At 38.6% G+C, this 20,996-nt stretch overlaps 1 protein-coding gene across 1 annotated transcript in view; it reads right to left on the bottom strand.

Moving 5' to 3' along the window:
* Nucleotides 1-304: 304 nt before the first annotated feature.
* Nucleotides 305-20,996, bottom strand: part of TSNARE1 (t-SNARE domain containing 1) — a 436,739-nt gene continuing 416,047 nt past the window's right edge. The window contains exon 14 of the mRNA XM_026069584.1: nt 305-615. The gene's annotated coding sequence lies outside the window, so the exon portion shown is untranslated. The remainder of the gene's footprint in view (nt 616-20,996) is intronic.

Here is a 20,996-nt window from a genome sequence, read left to right as displayed (position 1 = left end):
TTTTCACTACTGTTTCTCACAAATAAATGTGTTATTCTGAGCATGATCCCATGATCATCTAAGCACCTAACTGATCTGTTTGCAGATGGCATATGTAATTATGAAATGGCTTAATTCTGATCTGGCAGAGCAAATTTTAAAGCAGCAGTGCACAGTATAAGAATCTGAGCTAGATGATGTTTAAAACTTCCCCCAAAACAGCCGAAAAGAATTAAACAAAACAAATTGACTTGCATGGTTTAAAATGAACAAAAGTAGAAATCATGTTAAAAACACAAACAAGAAAGATGAATTAACAGCTACAGATCTTACAGCACACTAAATATCAAGTTTGAAGGCAAAAAAAAACCCCATTTGCCAGACAGAGGATACAATTAAAATCCATAATACAAGGTCAAACACAGGTTATGTCTCCAATGAAGCAAATAACAGGGAAAACTTATTCACAATTATACTAATACATGGTATAAAACTTAGCTTGTCTTTCATACAGTTACAGTGTTTATTGGTTATAGCAGTTTTGATGCAACATAATCAGTAAAGCAGACGTTGATGTAGGGCCTGAATGTGAAATGCCTTGAGAATCCATTCCACTTCCTGGGGTGATCAGGGGCTCTGCAAAAGCAAAAACAACTGATAAGTATTCATGGGATTCCCAGAGATTTGCTGATACAAAGTTCTTGCTGATGCAAGGATGGCTACTCAAGATGGTCCCAAAACGCATAATCAACAATCAAGTAGACGCAATCTCAGAAAAGCGTTATTTTGCTGATTCTAGTCTAAAGTAATTGCAGAAGTAGGAGTGGGGAGGCTGAGGGTAGAGATAAAGCAAATTTATAAGAAAACATTGAGTATAGCCTAATGTAACAAGAAAATGAGTGGATTTTGTATTTTCTTCAATGCTAGCAGCTCCCGTATCGGAGGATGATGAGTCTAGTTTTCAGAAAAGTGTTTTCCTGCATGGCGCTCTAAGTATAGAAGCTATAGTGTGGTATTGATTCACTTCACAATATCTAAGAAATATTGGTCTACTCTTTATTTTTTTCCATACAATGAAGCCAGTATGCATTTTAACTTAATAGGAAATATTCACCTTACCATGTGTACATCTCTACAATATAAAACATTTACACTGYATAATGTAGGCAGTTAATGGAAAATAAGAAGTAAGGTGGGGTTTTTTATGAAAGTGTACGTTTCTCTCCAATTTTTATAAGAGAAGCCTACTATGATGACCTCTAAGATCATGTCAGCACAGTAGTCTTCCAAGGCTAGACAAATTGTATTTTTGCCCTCAATGACCTGTCAACCAGGCCTAGATATTTGTAGTAAGCATCAACATGGAAAACATAAGCAGGCTTTTGTAGTGTTTGCATTTATTTTACCTGTTCTTCTTTACTAATATTGTCTGTATTTATGCTATGGCAGAAAATCTGCTCCTGGTTGTAATCAAGGGAAAGGATAGGGGTGGAGAAATTGTCTGTTATTATTAGGAAGCAAATAAATGATCACAACTAAATTTTTGGTCATCTACTGCTGAAAACCTTAGAAATTTTTTATCTTATTTTATTTTAAATATGCTTTACTGTAAGCCATAAACCAACAAGATGTTAAAATAGAACAGAGATTAGACTTCCCCCAAGCAAATAAAATGCAAAACCATACGCATAGTGTTATTAATGTCAATTATGAACATTGTTCATAATGTGGTATTATTTAGATGATCTTCTGAAATCAGACATCCATTCTGTGCTGTGCCATACGTCTAAAGCATAGAAGACAGCTCCTGCCTTGCATTCACATAAACACTGCAAACAGCTAATACAAACATCATCTTCTTTAGTGAGAAAGGGTTCCCTTCTGGAGATGGCATTCATCTCAGCCAATTTAAGGTGTAAATATGTTCACCTGAGTATCTGTCCAGGCTCCAGCAACAGCAATTACAGATATAATCAATACAGTCAATGTTTTTTTAGGGTGGGGGTCATTTGAATAAAGACATCAACTTTARAATGACCTAAATTTCACTGACTGTATTGACGAGTTCTGCATTAACTACAAAGAGATATTCAGGATGACTTTCTCTGATGCAGAAATGTACACTGTGGGCACCTACATTTGGTTGTATAAATTTAGTAGTACGAATCCTACTAATATTACGAAAGGATTTGCTAGAGTTACTCAGACAAGTGAAAARGATCTGGAAAGCAGATGAACACCAGTAATCATATAACCCTTCCAAACACTTTGCAACCACCCCCACTTTCCTGTTCAYTCTTAACACTTGCCCAACCTTTCTTCAAAGAAGGAAGGCTATAAAAAGAGTGAAAAGATAACTACATGAAAAGAAAGGAGCATTTCTATAGGTGTAAATTAATTATTATGTTCACTGCCTACGCAAGTCACAGAATCACAGAGCAGTTAAGGTGAGAAGGGACCTCTGGAGGTCATCTGGTCTAACCCCTCTGCTCAGAGCAAGGTCAACCAGAGGAAGCAGCCTAGAGYTGTGTTCAGTCAGATGTTGAATATCTCCAAGTATGGAGGCTCCATAACCTCTCTGGGTAACCTCTTGCAGGGTTTGACCACACTCACAGTATAAAAGCTTTTTCTTATGTTTAAATAGAATTTGCTGTATTTCAGTTTGTGCTCATTGCCTCTGGTCCTTTCATTGAGCACCACTGAGAAAAGTCTGCCATCTTCTTTACCTTCCCATCAGCTATTTATACATAATGATAAGGTCCCCCTTGAGCCTTTTCTTCTCCAGACTAAACAGTCTCAGCTCTCTCGGCCTCTCCCTGTCTGAGAGATGCTCCAGTCATCTYTATGGCAAGTCTTGCTGGACTTGCTCCAGTATGTCCAGGTCTGTCTTATATGGGGGAGCCCAGCACTGGATGCAGCACTCCAGATGTAGAGGGGAAGGATGACCTCCCTCAACCTRCTGGCAGCGCTCTTCTGAAGTCCAGCGTGTCAGTATCACAGAGCTGCCACGTGGCTRTCTACATTTCTTAACATTGTCCTCCTCAGTGCAGAGTCATTCAAGCCAAGCAATCAAGGACTGCTCCACTCAAATGCAATCTACCTGTAAAGGACTGATTCAAGTCAATCATTTAACAGATGCCTTCCTTAAAAAAGCTGGCAGTGCTCCTTATGAGGACTATGTGTGCGTGCAAGTTTATGTGTAAGYGCACATCCGCCTGTGTGTGGGAGTGGAGGAATGCAGCCCAATCCCATTCTGAAACCTTGGACCGGCTTTTTCTCTGAGGACTGGGCTGAAGGGCACCATATGCTTGACATGAAAGCAAACTCCACTACCAACCCAAGTCATTTCTTTTGGCAGGCTGTGCAGCTAGTGAGCATTATGAATCTCGATTTGTAGGCAGGGAAAGTGCTCAACATCACAAAAGCCATTTAAATTAGAAATAGAAAATCTGCAGACTTGGGTCTTGAGTGTAACAAGAGAGGGTCTCCAGAAACAGTCTACATACAGATAAATTGGGCCAGTGAACCAACAGATTTAATATATGTTTCTGGCTTAGTTGAGGGTAAAAATGAGTTATTTTGAGTTATAGGAAAAAAAATTGGGTTTTTTTTGTTTAAAAAAGATTTTTTACTGGTTGCTGAAGTAGGGATACTAATGCTGAGTTTAGTAGTTCAAGTCACGGACTACACAATCTTGTGTTAGTTACTGCACAAATTTAGAACAAAATTACAATCCCTAGCTCAAAAAAAATATTAAAAATTCTTTTGGGGCAGACTTGATTTCTGGGGAACTTTTCTGGTAGAAACCTAGGTGACTTCACACTTTGAATGTCCACATTTCAGTGAGTAGTTTATATTACCTTCCTAGTCAAATTTAACCTGATTCTTCACATCCTAAAGTAGATGTCTAAAACAGGTCAGCTGAGTTGCATTTCTCATGTTTTCCTTTTTTTATAGTGAAATATGAATTTAAATACAGTCATATCCACACTTGGAATTGAATCTTTTAAAGTGAGATAGGAACCCAAATTCCTCTAGGGTTATATGTCAGCTACATACAAAATTTTAGGATTTAAATTCTGTATTTGGACACATACTGACCAATTATGTAGGACATTAGGRCTTGATCTGGCTTATGGGTGTACCCCCTAACTGTTTCCAAGAAGAGACATGCTAGAAGCAGAGTGAAGAGGAAGGGACTTGAGGATGTAATCCCTGACTTTGGTGGGAAGTCATTATTATATGCTTAATTGCTGAATGATGAGTTTTCAGGGTAGAATAAAGAAGAGGTAAAAAAGATAGAAACAAAATACCAAAACAGTGGTGCATACCATCTCTTTGAAGCTGAAGCTAATCAGACACCAGATTAGTCTGAAAATTGCATTACTGACATTGTGAATCTCCTAGATTAAGCTTTTATCTGAGCCTTTGTTCAAAGACATTGTAGGATGATGAGATTTTGCTCACAATAAAACCTGCTTTTCCATCAGCTAAAGTTACTCTTTTTTAAAGTAGTTCTTCCCACTAATTTTCCAAAGAAGTAAATGATACACACTTTTCATTACAAAAATCTTCTTAGACATTTCTCTAATGCACAATTGTCCACAGCACAAATGCTGCTGTTGAATTCAGCCACACTGGACATTGCTGCTTAGAAATGAATTAGAATTAGGCTGCAATTTTAACAAAACTCCTTACGAYGGACCTAATAACCCAGGAGTCTTCTGTCAGAAGAAAATGAGATGGCAGGGTGATGATATGCTCCATGCATTATTGCTTCATATTCATTTAGCCATTTATTTCTCCTGTGCATTCTCCTAACTTTATCTGTGGGACCAAGCAACCATCTTTGATTCAATTTCACTAAAATAATTTATTTTTCCTTTGAGAAATATACCTTGATAGAAATCCTGATCCTTTGGAAGTTCAGAGGACTTTTGGCCCTGATGTCAATGGCTTAAAATTTAGCTATTGGAGATTACTGGGAATATAGGAGTTTAACAGGCATATGTTGACATTAGTCCATGGACATCTTTTGGGGGCTACCTCAAGTATAAGAAATAGATGTATCTTATGGTTAGTGCAGACTGATCCATGAATACTCCTAAAGCAAAACTAAATCAAGAAAAGAGATGATACTGAAAAAAAGAACCCAAATCCCATAGTACAGGCATATTTTGATGAGTCCAAGASAGTTGTTGCCTCTGTAAGCCAGGCCAATGGGATTCACTACATAAMAGGATATCACAACCATTTTCCAGCTTCATGCTAGAAAATTAGCATGTAGCTAGTGAGAATTTACTCCCATGCATTGCTAATTCTGAGCTGTAAAAATTTGTCTTAACAAGGCATATTCCCTATCAGTATTGCAGTACTTGGCAAAGTAAGAAAAACAGAACTAATAAGGCAATGYAGAACTATAAAAAAGCTCTGTAGTGGTGTCAGTCTGCACCTGAAAGTCAGAACTGAGGAGCTCTGGCAGAATTATGGCAAAAACATGATAGGTAATGTTGTGTTTCAGGCCTGAATAGTGCTAGCTGGACTTYGGAAAGTGTGAGAAGCTCCATTTCACAACAAGATGAAATGTCCAGGGCTTGGGAAGTCACACATAATGGATGAGAACAGAAGGRGGGCAAGGGAAAGAAGTAATTTACCCCATTCCTTTAAAACCAAGTACTGCTATGGAAGTAGCAAGACTATATGGTAATAATATGCCACCAACCCTTCAGCCCTTCAACCCTTCAAACCTCATGATTTGGTATTGGCTTCAACGATTTTTGAATTATCTGATGTTGAACATGTGCAACATCAGATAATGATATCAAAAGCTCTACTCTGAYTAAATAACAAGCGACATATCAAATCTCAGCAGTACTCTCTTATCAGATTAAAAAGAAGGGAAAAATCTTCTATTTATGAATGAACTGACCTCATTTCTTCTCCCCTCATGACACACTGTGTATAGCAGAGCTGTGTATGCTTCAAAGGTCATTAAATAGCTCTTTAACATGACAATGATTAATCCAAACCATAGTTGCTTTTCAACCTCCAGTAAGTTCTTATTATTTGATTCATGCAGTTGACAGAAGCACTGAATACCTTGTTTTGAAGTTGTGTGAAGTGTAAAAATTGGATTCTGACAAGTTCTTCCAATAAGCTCTGATAGGAGCCTCCAGGAGCTACCTGAAGCACAAATTTATGAGCTAATGTAATTCACCAAAGACTCACTGACATTTTACCAGCTTTGTCTCTAGCCAATTATTTTGGTCCCTAAAGCTTCACCTCCTCCAACTCTTTGTCTATACCACCTTCTTTAGACCATTGATTATTAATGCTGGCCACAGTGTTCTAACTATTTATATACTCTTCATTGTCTTATGTATGGGTTATTCTCACGTGTGTTGCTTTAGCTCAGGGTCCTCCAAGGAAGCTGCAGTGTGCGGTGTGTTTTCAGAACAGAAAAGAAAAGGTAGGAAATATGAAGATTTGTCCAAAACTGACAGACAGAAACATGTAAGCAAACAATCCCATTCTCTGATCAAGGTGAGCTTAAAGGAAGAACTCCTTCAAGACTATGCCAGTGCAAGGCTGGAGGGAGAACCAACCAAAAGCAATCAAAAATAAAGACTTGCTTCTTCTCTAGGGTGAATGTGTTGAGGTCACAGCCCTCAAAAAGATGCTTTCTCCATAAAATGTTTACTCATTTTCTCCCCRTATTATCTTTCTTTTAAAAGCATTGCCATGAGACTTCCCAAAGAAAATCCTTCCTATTTGGGATGTTCATTTGCAACTCTCCAATGACAAGCTAAACGCACTTCTCCAGAAACGTCTTCTTCAGAACAATGAAAYGCACAGGATTGAGTCTCAAGATGGGGTTATCAGTGGCAGAAGGATTATGACTTCATTTAGTTGCCTTGAAAAAAGGTTAAAATTGCCAGCAATGCATGATCTAAATCTAAGTGACATTAAACAGATGGCACTGAATAGCCAAGAAAATAGCACAGGTCGTTCTCCATCAATGAGCTCTGTTTGCAGTTTAAGCTGCATTAACTTTGCTCAGCTGCAAAACACAGTCTTTTTCTTGCGTTAATCTTTTTGTGTTTAGTTGGAGGGCTTTGGGTGTGGAGACATCGTTAACTTAAGAGTGAGAAATCCTGCTTCATGTGAAGAGGGAGAAAAGGAGAACATAGCACAGAAATCCTGGAAGTGCTGGTGTTTTGGGGCAGCATGTTTCCTCCTGTCGCCACGCAGAATGAACAGGTGAATGATTTTCTTCACTCTTTTGCAGCTGGGGTGGTTTTCAGGCAAAAGCTACTAGCAGAGATCAGCAGAGCCTGTGCTCYCACTGCACCTCTTTAATCAGACTTCTACGGTAATAGAGGTAATTTGAAGGTGTTGTCTTACCAGGCCTGTTTTCCTCTCTTTTACTTCACCTTCAGAGTGCCCCAAACCAATCTGAACATTTGTTGGTTTTTTTTCTTTTTTTTTGATTGTACTTTGACCTCCTCATCCTCASGAGCAATTTAACATTTGAGCCAGAATGTACAAATCTCCATTCTCCTCACTTCATTGACAAGCAACTGGAGTCTCACTTTCCCTTGAAACCTGCCAGATCTTTTTTGGTCTGTGTAGTCACTGCCTATCTTTCCCTAGAAAGACTCCCATACTCACTTTTGGCAACTCCTGTTGCGTGGATGGAGGGAGGTAGGAGAATTAGCTTTAAGAATATATTGAATTATTTTGGGAAGCACTCAGGATAACGCAGAAATGAGAGGCATCAAAAAACACCGACCAGATAAGACATCACGTGCTGGTGACGAATAGAGACTAGATAGCAGACCTGGGGAATCATCAGTCTGCACCAATGTGTCAGTCTTACCTTCCTTTGGAAACGTGCAGGATTACTGACATTCGACTTTCAGCTTGGAGTAACTATCAGGAGCAAAGATGCTGACTCTGATAAAAATGTGCCTGGTTACAGGGAGAGACAACTGCAGGGAAACGGGTGCTTAAACACGACAGTACGTAGCCTTAGTCTGCCTCGCGTGCAAATCACTCCGTGCCCGTTCAGCGCTTCACTGCTATTTTCCCATTCCTGAAAATCTGCCAAGAGCCATGGGGAAATACCAGACTTTCACCTTGCAGCAGCATTTAACTATAGAGCGAGCAAACCAGAGTTGTAAAARGTGACAGAAACCTTTAAATTCTTATTCAGGTGGAAGCAGAAATAGAGCTGATAATTCCTAAAAAAAATCCCACAGTAGATACACAGCATGATTAACATTAAACTACAGCTATTTCAGCTAGGTGAACTGGAACTGAAAGCTCTGTGATTCAGTAATGGGATCCAGTAGAAAAAGGGCGTGATTTTGGCAGAACTAGAGAAAATCAGAGTCGAAAAGTTGACCTGTCAGGAAAGAAAAACACAACGGGACTATGTACACTGTGCAGCAGTTTTGTTGTCTTACACACAACRGATATTTCAGTGCAGCAGCCTGGCTTATTTAAATGCAATAAGTASCTGCCTGAGATTTTGCTGGGGCTTGGGKTTTTTWTTATTTATTTRTTTATTTTTGGCAGAGAGGGGAGGTAACAAAAGTTCATCTATTTAACTATGAGGGTAACAGGACTAATTTTAGTTAACAAGGGCAGGGATGGAATGGACAAAAATTCTAGTACTAAAATTTGAAGTGAAACTTAAATAATGTTTTTGTCAAGAATACCACTGGAAATAAATTGCTGCACACAGAACTAATTAAAGACAGAACTAGTTAATCCTATGGATGTTAAAATAACACCGTTTTTGCATCCATCTGAACCCTAGCTATTTTTAACTCTTGGGTGATGYTGTTTATACACACATATGTCAGTGTTATTCCTACATATGGTGCCAGGGCTGAAACAGTGAATGGAAGTATGCTTCACATCATTGCTGCGCTTACTTGTTAGCAAAAAGTACYAAAAGAACTAAAAAAAAATTAGCCCATTAGCAGGGAGATAATATAGGATACACAAGGGATACTAAAGTAATTGGTCCCTGCATCAGAGCAAAAGTTAGTGGCAGAAAAAGGCAGATATGTCGAGTTCACTCTGATAATTATAGATAACCGTGCCATGCCTTTTGGATGCCTGTTCGTGGTGCTAAAGTTTGGTCCTCAGTTGATGGTAAGAATAATACAGCTGACTTTCACTTTGACCTCTCCCACCMTCCGTCTAGTCTAGGCTGTTGAAATATTCTGTCTATTGGAGGTTTCTCCCTTTTGCTACTGCCCCAGAAAATTAAATAGGGAACGCTATGGATGAGATTATATTCATCTAAATACAAATTCTCCGGATCAACAGAAGTGACTCTTATTTTCCTTAACAGTGACTGGAGAGAGAGAAGCACTGCTGGAGGATAATTCAGATCACCTYTAACTAAGTCTATCTAACAGATCAGACAAATTGCCATTTCAAGATGTCTCTATCTCCTCACTAGCCTGAAAGGGAGTCACAGGTGATGAGTCAGGCTTAAATGCCTAAAGTTAAGTGAAATTAATCTCGTTCCACTTGTTTTATATTTTGCTTCAAAAAWATATATAAATTTTTTTGCATTATCTCCTTCTGTTCACAAGCTTTAATGATTTGCCTTGTATATTTGTTCTATAAACAAATCATCAGTGGCCAGTTACATTAGTGTGGTAACCACTACTGTAAACAAAAAAAGCCTGTCCTCATAAAAAATGTGCCTTGGAAGTGATAAGTTCTGCTTTTTTACTTAGCGATCACACAAAGTGTGGTGTTCCCATTTTCATATGGAGACCAGATTATCCTAGTTCCCTTGGGAAGTACTGCTGGAAATATGGATAATCATTAATAAGGGACTTTCATGGTAAAAGTTATTGAAAGCCATCTTATGAAAATCTGATAATTTCTGTGCATGGATGTTCCATATAATTGTCTTTTTAGATAGCAAAGCAACCCTCTCCCCTAATATGTCTGTTCTCCTGAAATCCTCACCAAATGTGGAAGAATTTCCATGGCTTCAAGGAGAGAATGGACAATTATTTCAACGAGAGATCTGCTCTGAGTTACTAAACAAGCAATGACATCAGGAGCCCCTGAGCAGAAAATAACTGGAGTTAATAACTGGAGAAAATAACTCTTTCAAAGAGAAAAAGAAGTTTCCTGAGAAAGCGGAATAACCATGAGTAGTCACTGAAGAGTGGGTTATACATTATATATTCTGCACCGTGCCACTGGTACCATTCATGTGAATGGAAATAAGATTTTACTTACTTTTTACCATCTACTATAAGGGATTAACAGACAAAAGAGGGGTGATGAAGTATTTAAGGGCTCCAGGAGACAAAGAGAAAACTGTTGGGTATCAAATAAGCCTTTTTATAGCTAAAGCCTGTTAAACAAAAGGCAGAGGAAAGAAAAAGTGGAATCCATTTAATTTTATAAATGGATCTTGGATACCAGAGTGACCAAGGTCTTTGACATGCTTAGCATAAAAGTGAAAAATCAGCTTAGACAAAACACATGGGAGTAAACTGTAGGGAATTCCTATGAATCTGATGGATGGAAAGGGGCTTTTGAGCTATCTTGTCTATGTCTGTAGACGTTCTTTGAAAAGCAGAATAATTTTTGCGGTTGTTACTACGCAGTCTTCCCCATCCGGCGCAACTGAGAGCTCCACAGACAATAATAATTAGCAACAAATTTTGGCACTGCCTCTGCCTTTCTCAGTGTGATGTTTCTGGAAGTCACATTCACTGTGACTGAATGGAAGCCTACACATCCGTGCACTCACCCAACACGAGGAGCTCCTCTCTGCTCAGATACAGAAATTCACCCTTGACAAGAATGACAGCGGCATTGAAAAAGCAAACAAACAGGCAAAGAAATAACAAACCCACAATATTTATAGTCAGTTCTCTGCTCTGTTCCTSACCTGCAGTTGGCAGCAGTTGGGCGGATCAGAATAAACTCAAATTATGCTTTGCCGAGTCTCTGTTTAGAGGTCTTTTTGTGCACAAAGGCCGAGAACGCCAAATCCTGAACATCTCGTGCTTGCGTGATGGTCAGACGTGGTCGCCTTTGGTGGTATGGCCTGCAACCTATTGCATATCTCTCCTTGGGGCTCATAATTGTTGCAGTGGCCTGAGGTTATTGCATCCTCTGACCTATTGTGTAGCGGTATGAGATCACCCCAAGATAAATTCAGGATTCGAGAACACACAAGTTTTGGGGCACATTCCGTGGAAGCACATGCCCTCTTCAGCCACTGTGAAAGTCATCCCTCAAGGGGAAAGAACACGGATACCCTTTCACTCCCTGTAAATCTTAGACTAGTAAAGAACTAATTAAAGAAAACCTAATTAACATCAACAGTGCTAGAGGCTTTTGTAACATGGACATTTCTTAAATAGAAACTAGATTTCCAGCCTCATCAGTGATTTCAGTAAAGTCATTTTATTTTTCATTGCAATTGATTGTCAAATATATACAGTTGGTCACCATATCTGAGCTGAGCTAGTCCCTCCATGAAGTGGACTAAGGAGACAACAAGCCCTGCCTTGTTATGGACTTTGGTCTGGTTACTTTTGCCTTCTGCCTTCTCTATACTGATTTCCTACTTGTTTAGAGGTCGTAGACTTCTGCAGCATGACACTCAAGTCCATCACTTTAAGCGAGATCTAAAAGCACGCGATTCCTTCAAATCTTTCCCCCTCACTAAAGCTATATTGCATCTGCATCTTGAAAAAAACAACTCCCTCCTCCTCTGTAACAGATGGTGCTGTGTAACTCAGACTATAAGCATATCTGTAGCAGCAGTAATGAACTAGGAAAGCTGGGCAGACCAAGGTGGGAGGGATCATGAACAAACACTCAGGAGACCACTTTCCCTGTTATTCCCGATGGTGGGAATGAAGGAGATATGAATCATTATGAGAAGGATGGGAACACTCATTGATACATGTCAGGCTGTATTTTAGACCAGCCTTGTCTTCTTTTTCCTTTGCTGAGGAATAGCAAATATTTAAGGGGGAACTGTGATGCTACTTAAAAAGCACTTACCTAATTAAACCTTAATGCACAGATCTATTCACTCAGAGATGCACTCTGTGATGCTCACCACCTAAGGCTATACCTCAGCCATATGGTACTTTAATAGATACTAGCAGAGGGAGCCCTTTTTATTTTTTAACAGATGGGTGGATGCTAGATACTGGAGGGAAAAAAAGTCAGGGAAGAGAATTAAGAAAGAAAGACAAAGTTCAACAAATGAATTCTTATTGAACTCTTCCATGTTTGCCCAGAACAGCTGGAGGTCTTGTTTCTTCCTTGCCCTAGAAAGAGGAACTTCTGTTGTTTCCTCAGACCCCTGGAATCAGACTCACGGTTAATAAACCCCTGTGCAGCAGAGTTACTATGCAAGGGGCTATTCTTAATGGGGCTTCCAGCAGAAAAGCCACTTCTGATCTCAGTGTGAGTTGGCCCCACCAATAGTTGTATGAGTTTAGGTGCAGGATGAAAGTCTGCAGTGTTACTGCTGCTGCACTTTTACCCTCCAAAGCCATGATCCCAATATRTATTACACTCTCAGCAAGTTTGGGTACTATTGGAAGATGGTTAGAAGACCTCAGATAAGAAACCCAATGTTGAAGCAAGTTGCACAGGAAACATGGTGAACACCGACCTGACTTGGAATCAGAAAAGATTTCAGATAGGCCCTGAAYTGACAGTAGCCTGCTTTTATGGAGGGTACTGAATCCCCAAAATAAAACTAGAGGCTGTAGGGGTCATAGGGTTAAAGTGACATGGTTCCATTTACATTATGGTTGATACACGGTTTACAATAGCTTCCAAATTCTGTTTAGACATCTGCCCCTTCCTCAGGTTTCAAGGCTGCAAGATGTTCGTGGCTTTGGTGCCTGAGCCAGGTGCTTGGCACCTGTCATCCCTTCCCATCTTYGGCTTACGATAGTTCCATAAATAACATTTCTCTCACCATATGTCTTTGTTTCCCACTTCTTGCAGTGAGTTTGATTCGTCTCAAAAAGCCTGTTGGAGCTTGGTGGCAATCATTTATCCTCAGGGTAGGGACATGGACCTTCCCCTCCTAGGAGAATGTCAAAGCACAGCATGCAGAACTACTCAGATTTGCACCGAATAACAAGATCTGGGATCAGAAGCAGTGTGGCYGCACCATCCCAACACTGCACTCCAGATAATTCACCCTGCTAAAATTACTGTACTGTGTTTGGGACCTTATTACCCAGGGTTATGTATCTACAAGACCTCAGATCTTTCTTCTATGGTATTGCATTACACATTGTTTAAAGTATGCTATAAATTCTCCTGATACAATACAAATTATATTATCKTGTTCTGTAAAAACTGTGACTCCACTGGATGTATTTGATCCTTACTTAATTGTTTTTTTGTTTTACTATTTATTCAAAATTCTCTGATGTCCACCTGGGTACCATAAAAACTARTGTTCTGTGACTACATCATCAGGGTATTAATTCCTTTATTCAGACAGTCTCTTGCCATTTTAATACTTCATCTGAATACATTAGGAGGCAAATTACGATTAACAGATTTGTTTTATTATTATTATGTTCTTTGCAATAGTTCAGTGTTTTAAAAGGCAAAGCTGGAAACTTCCAACAAAGTACAACTTTTCCTATTCAATTCTATTAAATTTTAACTCCAAGAAATAATACACTACTCTTTGTAGTCAATGGAGAGAAATAAGCATGATTTTAGAGCATGATAGGACGGACGCATTTCAGATGTCTGTTTTTGGAAGAGAAATCCTGGAAAAATCACTGTGGTCTCGAGATAAAAGGAAATACTGAACAATAACATGTTGTTCATTGTTTCCAGAATTTCCRGTGGATGATATAAAGGTAGAGGTTATGTTGTTTGTTTGCCCAGCAGCATATGGTGTACTTTTCTTTCAGTCAACTCCGTGCAGGACGTTCAGTGTGCTTATCCAAACAGCTGGAGTTTAATTTCTGTGTGCCCACGTGGAGCACGACAGCAGAGAAGTATGTCCCTGAGTGGCCTATGGGACCTGTCCCKCTTCAATTCGCTTGCAATCAATAATTGCACAGAAATTGTCATGGATCAATCATCCACAAGGGAAGGGTGTCCCCGAGTGGAGCGTGGGGCTGATGGACATGACCAATGTTGGCTTCGCTGAAACCACAGCGTGAGGCTACACATTTGCTTTTTTTTTTTTTTGTGGGATTCTTTTCACGGTTCTTTTCTAGCCTGCCCAATATTGTACATCTCGAAAGGAGTGAATCCTGCTTTTTTCGGACTTGAAAGACAGAAAGCTGACTGGGATGAACTCTCTGTCGGAAATGGGAAAGCAAACGTTACTGTGAAAAGCATCGTGCCATCTTTGCGGGTCTGGTCATAATATTGCTATAAATACAGAGGGTCTAGTTCTCATTTACACTAGAAACATTTTACACTTAACGTAATTTAGTTTATGGCCTCACTGCACTGCAAGAGTGGTGTAAAACAGCATTAATGATAATGAGAATCAGGCCGAGGGACTCTAATACTTGCTTTCTAGTGTGCTTGAAATCACTTCTGCTGTTTTATAGCAGTGTTTAAAAGTCAGTAAAGCGACATTATAAACAACAGCAACAAAATCCTCAGTCACATCCATCCATCCATCCAGGAGAAATGCAGCRTAGCAGTCCTTACAGAGTCTAAACCTTCCCTGAATGACAACCAAGATTATTTTGGCCTTTTAATTTTAAATGTTGGTACAGTACATGCTTTAAATCAATATCTTTCAACCATTTCAAATCAGCAACACTTTATTCAAAGGCAAAAGTTTTCACGAACCCCTACTTACTCTCCATATATGAGTAAAAAATGAATCAAGGATAACAATGATAAACCTAAATAATGAATTTCAGAAGGCTGACAGAAAATATTTGGCCTTTCAAGGAAGAAATGCTTGGGGAAATGGGAAATAGAGATTTCCTTTACCTTCAACTGTAATAACATTTTTAATGACTTGTGAGTCACTTGATTGTTTGTGATGAAAACTCCCTGTTTCTGCTTATGTAAGGATTTTATTTATTACGAGGATAGCATTTGGCTTTCTTTCTCCAAAATTGGTTGGAGCCCAAAGGAAAGTATATATAAAAAAATAAAAAATCATAATAACCCCCCCCCACTACATTTCTGATATTTTATCARTTCTGCAGTTATGTTATAACAAACATCCAGATCTCCCTGGTACTCTCAGATGTCTATTTTGCAGAGGTGCTATACATGTRAAAGACTGGGGAGAAATATGACAGAAATCCACTAATACTAATGCTTTGAGACCATCCTGCTGTTTGGAAGAGTGAGTCTGTAAGACTACAAAGGAGTAGTTGCAACACATGCATGTATTCTTTGCATATATCTTTGCATTTTTCTCTTTAAAAATGAACATTTTGTCATAAATTAAAATAAAAAAAAAAGTACATGAAACATATTTACTACCATAAATGTTCTAATAGCAAAAAGTAGCAAATAAACCTTCCATTAATCAACGTGTTCAGTATATTTCTTGAATAATGTATTTACAGTGCAGTGCTCCCTGCCCTGAAAAGTATGCACAACAGCAGAGTAATATTCAAATGACAAGGTGAAGGAGACACACCAATCTTTACATATTCCTAAATTTCATAGATTTTTACAGTTAGTGACCATATATCATAAAAATCTTGTCCAAGTAAAACCTGATAACATGGAATATTCTTCTGGGATTATTATAAATGTTGGAATATATGCCACACAAGAATCTCTGCACAGCTCACTGGTATGATCATATGTTATATTATACGTTATATTATATATATATAATTCTAGGTTTGAGGTATCTTCAGTATAGTGGACAAAGAACATATATAGAAAATTCTAAAAAGGAAGAAAAGATCATGCTTAAAATTTAGGCTGRCCTCCAGAGTATAGTCCAGAAAAACAAATAAAATCTGTAATATGAACTCTTGCACTAGAACTGGAATAGATCTTTTAGAAACCCAATCAGTTCTGATTTACTATTCATACAGTTTGAAACCTTCAAAATATACCCAAATATAATTATTTAGTGTGGACTAATTTTGTATAGGCATTATATAGGATGTTTTAAGAAAGGGTTTGAAGAAGAAAGGGGAAATAGACTTAAAGAGCAATACGATAGATATTCCTTTTGATACTAATGAGCACTTCATGTCTTGACACAGAAACATTGACAATTCTTGTACTTTCTATTTAGAAATAGTTGTAATTTGGTTCCCTGCAATATATGCTAATTGGTTTTGGAAAAGCGTAATACATTCATGTAGCTTGGTGGATTCTCATTTTTCAAGCTTCGCTATCAGATGGACAAAAATTCCTAGTAATGTCATACTTTTTCCTGATGCTGTTCCCCTTTTCAAAAGTGGTGACAGTGGAAGAACTGTGTTTCATTTGTAGAACCTATATTTAAACTGGAGAGATTTATTTCCAAACTCAGTAAAACCACACTTCTTAAAAGAAAGAAAGAAAAAAACGACAGTTCGCTGAAAACAAATTATCCCTTGAAGAAGTCACAACATGGGCTACCCTCACCAGCATCACCAGAGCATCACATTCTAATGTGTTTATGAAACATTTTGCAAAGGAAAAGCTAAATATTCCTTCAMAGACATATCCAGCTCCTTCTGCCATATGTCATTTCCCTACTCATATTGCATTTGAAAGCTTTCTATTGTATTGGCTTCATATTGTATTTAAATAAGAGACCTCAGAAGAGACAGCTTTGAAAGAGAAACGTCTGTCAAAGGGCACTGGCGTAAAATGCTAGAGGTGGCTTTGTGGTGTTGACRGTTCCAGTGCAATTATCCATCTTCACCTCTGGGCAGCAGCTCTTTAGAAAAAGCTTCCAAGTTTCCTTCTTCCTCCCAGGTGGAGGACACATGCATCATCTTAGAAGAGCTAGGTAGGACAGGAGCTTAAGACTGTCCAGTGTTGTCAGGTTCTTATGGAATGCCAACTTGCAATGAGCTCTGCAATACCGTATTTGTCCGGGGGGGGAGGGGGGAAGGCATTTTTCTCTTACTTTCTTTTGCTTTCCTGCCCTGCTCATGCTATGCTCTGAAGCCTTGATCCCTTATGTGAACGTTAAATGTGTGCTAGGTTCTGCTATTTATATGGCGCATGTTTCAACATGAATGGAAACTAAATGATCTTGTTGGTTAGAGGGAAGTCTGGCTATTGCCTTTTCTCTGAGAAAGATAATTTTCTATCTGCTACTCTTGTCTTATGGATGGGATAGACCATCAAATGCACTGTCTAGGTCCAAGAGGATCACATGGACCCTGGAATGACAAACTGTATATTGGAGAGTGCAGGTCTCACTTTGGTGTTTTACAACAGACAGCACCGACAYGGGTGGAAAAGCTCTAGCGAAGCTGGTGGAGGAGTTAAGGAAGGCAGCACTCCCCGCTGTCCAGTCTGGTGATCTACCAAGAGTTGCTGCCTCCAGAGTGGGTTTGGGGGAAACAAAAGGTGTGCCACAACTGCTCAGTTGCTCCAGTGCAGAGCCCAGAAAGCTCATACAGAAATTGTTCGGGGACGGACTCATCGTTTGGTGTCCATATTGTATTTTGGTGCTAGTCACCTTCAGCTAGTAATTTAAGCTAAGCAAAAGAAAATACTGGGAGCTGAGGACACTAATGCCAAATCAGCATGGGGCAGTATGATGAGAAGTGGCAATGAACAGCTGGAACAAATACTTCTTAAACCTTTTAATCAGATCCTTAAGACTACATTCCTCAATGCCCTCATTTCAAGAATGTAAGTGCCTGAAAACATCCGTCATCCTACTGGAAGACCTCCAACATCCAACTGGAAGAGGACATGACGCAACTCCCATGGTCTCCCTGAGGATGCTCATGCTTTTAAAATAATTGTGAACTGTGGAACGCTTTCATCTTCTTTTCATAATACATTTGGAAGAAGGGGAGAATATAGTGTCTATTTTATTTTCTCATTTAACAGTGTTTTGCTACATAAGAAGCCATTAAGAGTGATTAAGTGACAACATTTAATATTTTACTAATGCAATTATAAATATGAGGAACTTTTGGGAAAAGCCAAATCTATACAATTTGGGTCCCAATTCACCCAAATGTTGTTGTTATTGCTTTGTCTACAGCAGAGTGCCTGGTCTGTGTGATCTCTACCTTGGCACAAAGTGGCCAAGACCCACCTTTAATTCCATTCCAGTTCTGAAAATAAAATAAAACTCATTAGATTTTAATAATAAACCCCATTGATAAAGGGCTGTATTTGGATTTGGTTTCTGTTTTGTTTAGAGAAGGAATCAATGTTTTTGAAAATGACAAATAAGAAAAGAAAAAGAAAACATTAGTTCATCTTGAAACTGAATTATTTGGAATCATTCATTCAAATTCCCTTTGGGATAACTGAGTTAGTGGACTTGTATAAATATGGGCAATCTGTGCTACAGAATTGATCCCTTTTTTTTTCTTTTTTTTCCTTATTCTGATAGCWGAAGGTACTCTGATCAGCCTTATCAAGATAAAGGGCAGAGATTTGTTGTTTGATTTAGCTCTTTCAGAAGAAACACAGAAGTAACACAGAAGTCTGGCATTTGATTTTAGCTCTGAAGAAAAGGACTTGGGTTCACCTTCTCTGCTGCATCACTCAGCCCAGCTTGCACAAGACACAGATTAGCTGCGAAGTTCATAAAAAAAAATACCTTACCACGAGTAGTTATATCAACCCTCATGCTGAAACAAGTCAGTAATGGGACTATTTTTTTTTTTACATCAAAACCAAAAAGAGACAGGAATTTAGTCAGATGAATATTTCATCACCTGGTTTACTCCTCCACTTGAAACACAAAATGTTGCTTAAGAAGCACTAGAAGGCAGGCAGCCACCTACAGAACTTCCCTAGGCAGAAATCATATGTATTTTTTGAAGTTAAACAGAAATAGGACAGTGACATTTTTTTCCATTTTGTTCTCTTAATTGCCAGACAAAGTGCAATTTTCTGTACTGTTCCATCAACCAGATGCCCTTGTCATCCACCATCTTACTACAGTAATGGAACTTGACGTCTTCTTTGTTGTTTCTCACTACATTTGTGTGACTCACTGTGCAAAATAAAAATGTACTAAGAATAGCAGAGACTGTGTTAATGGCAAAGCTATGCAATTCCCTTCATCTAATTGCTTTCAGATTTTTTCAGCACTAAGGCTCTTGAAGTAGTCCTGATATGCTATGAGCATTCAGCCATGAAGCTGTGTACCAGCCAACACATCAATTTCAGTAGAAATCCTGCTTTGGGTGAAGTTTTCAAAGGTACTTCAGCACCTAAAGAAGCAAATATGGACCTGTGCAAACTTCCCAGAGATATGAAGACTACAAAATTGCTTTTGAATACCTTACTTTACATCACTGAAAAGCTGGCCAGAAATAACAAATGGCCACAGATGGCTTAGGAGCATTGCAAATCAGCRGAAGTAGTGGTTCTAATCACTTGAAGAAGTGGAGAATTTTCACAAAAGGCAAAGAGAAAAGGAAGTAACTTTGTCATTTGCTACTGTTGTTGAAGCTGAACTACACAGATAACTATCAGTAGGATAAAAGCCTTTCATTTGTTTAGAGATTCAGGAAAGAAATCAGCCATTTCACACCTGCTTTACAACTCTATGTTAGTAAAAACCTCAAAACAACATTAATTTGTGAGGAAGATCCAAGACAGAGAGACTAGTTTTACTTAGTAAGATGCATCTTAYTGATGGATATGTGTCCTGTTTTAATGCCCAGATCAGTTTTCCTCTTTGCAACAAACTGGATGCCTTAATGCCTAAACAAGGACAACAAATACCTAAGCCAGACTGAGGGACAGATTGAAAGGAAAAATTGAAAAGCACGATGTCTCTAATTCGCCCTAATGAGTTTGGAGTGTGGCAAGAGTTTACAACACCTGGCAACTGCAAAACTAAAGGGGTTCAATCACTTAGAGCACAGCACAGAATTAGATCAAGAGACATGTAGTGACAGAATGACTGGCAAGAAGAAAATATTCTCCCAAGCAAGAAAAGAAGGTTGTGGGGTATATTATGCAAATTCARTGACATGATGATGTAGCTAAAAGCATGTAAAATAATCACATTTTGCAGAAGTTAATATGTAACTCAAAATGAATTCAGAATTGGATAACAATACAGAGTCAGAATAAATTTGATTATACTAAAAAGATGTATTTAAAGTGACTAACAGATCCCCTTCCATACAGACACTATATATTTGTATTCACACTGTGGATCGCTCTGCCCCTCAATGCCTTCAAGGTCTCAGCAGAGCACCTGGCTATAGGCGTATATAATAAGAATATCTACCTTAATGCAACAGCATTGAAAATAAGTTTGAAATGATATCATACCTTCAGAGATAATAGTTTAAACCCCAACTTTGACAATTAAAAATTAGTATGAAATCATGATTTGGACAGGGGGGAAGAAAGGAAGTGTTTTTCATCTGTCTGTTCAGAATAGCCTGCATTTTCTTCTGAATATCTGTATCACAGCTCAGAGATGATCTTCTCCTGTGTTTCCAGTGTAAATTGAGCCAAGAAGGTTATAGACTGAAGAGTAAGAATAAAAGCTGACATCTTAATCTATAATGCTCTAGAAGAGGGGAGAGGTGAAAATCCTGCAGCAAGATGCATTTATAGTAAAACTAGACAAATCATTTGAGAATAGCACCTCTTTCAGACAGCAGCCTCTCTCCGCAGCTCCACGTGGAAAGACTGTACTSTGGCAGCATGATGGCCTTATAGATCATTTTCCACCTTCCCGTCTCGTGAATTGATGAAAGTCTGCATGCATTTTTTATTTAAAAGGATTTTTTTTTCACCATCTACACCTTGCATGATGCCTATTTCTTTTTTTTTGCGGGCCCGTGTGAGACAGACATTACATAATCTTT

Source organism: Apteryx rowi, unplaced genomic scaffold (assembly GCF_003343035.1).
Source record: "Apteryx rowi isolate R43461 unplaced genomic scaffold, aptRow1 scaffold_106, whole genome shotgun sequence".
NCBI lineage: Eukaryota > Metazoa > Chordata > Aves > Apterygiformes > Apterygidae > Apteryx > Apteryx rowi.
This window is presented reverse-complemented; position numbering and strand designations above follow the sequence as displayed.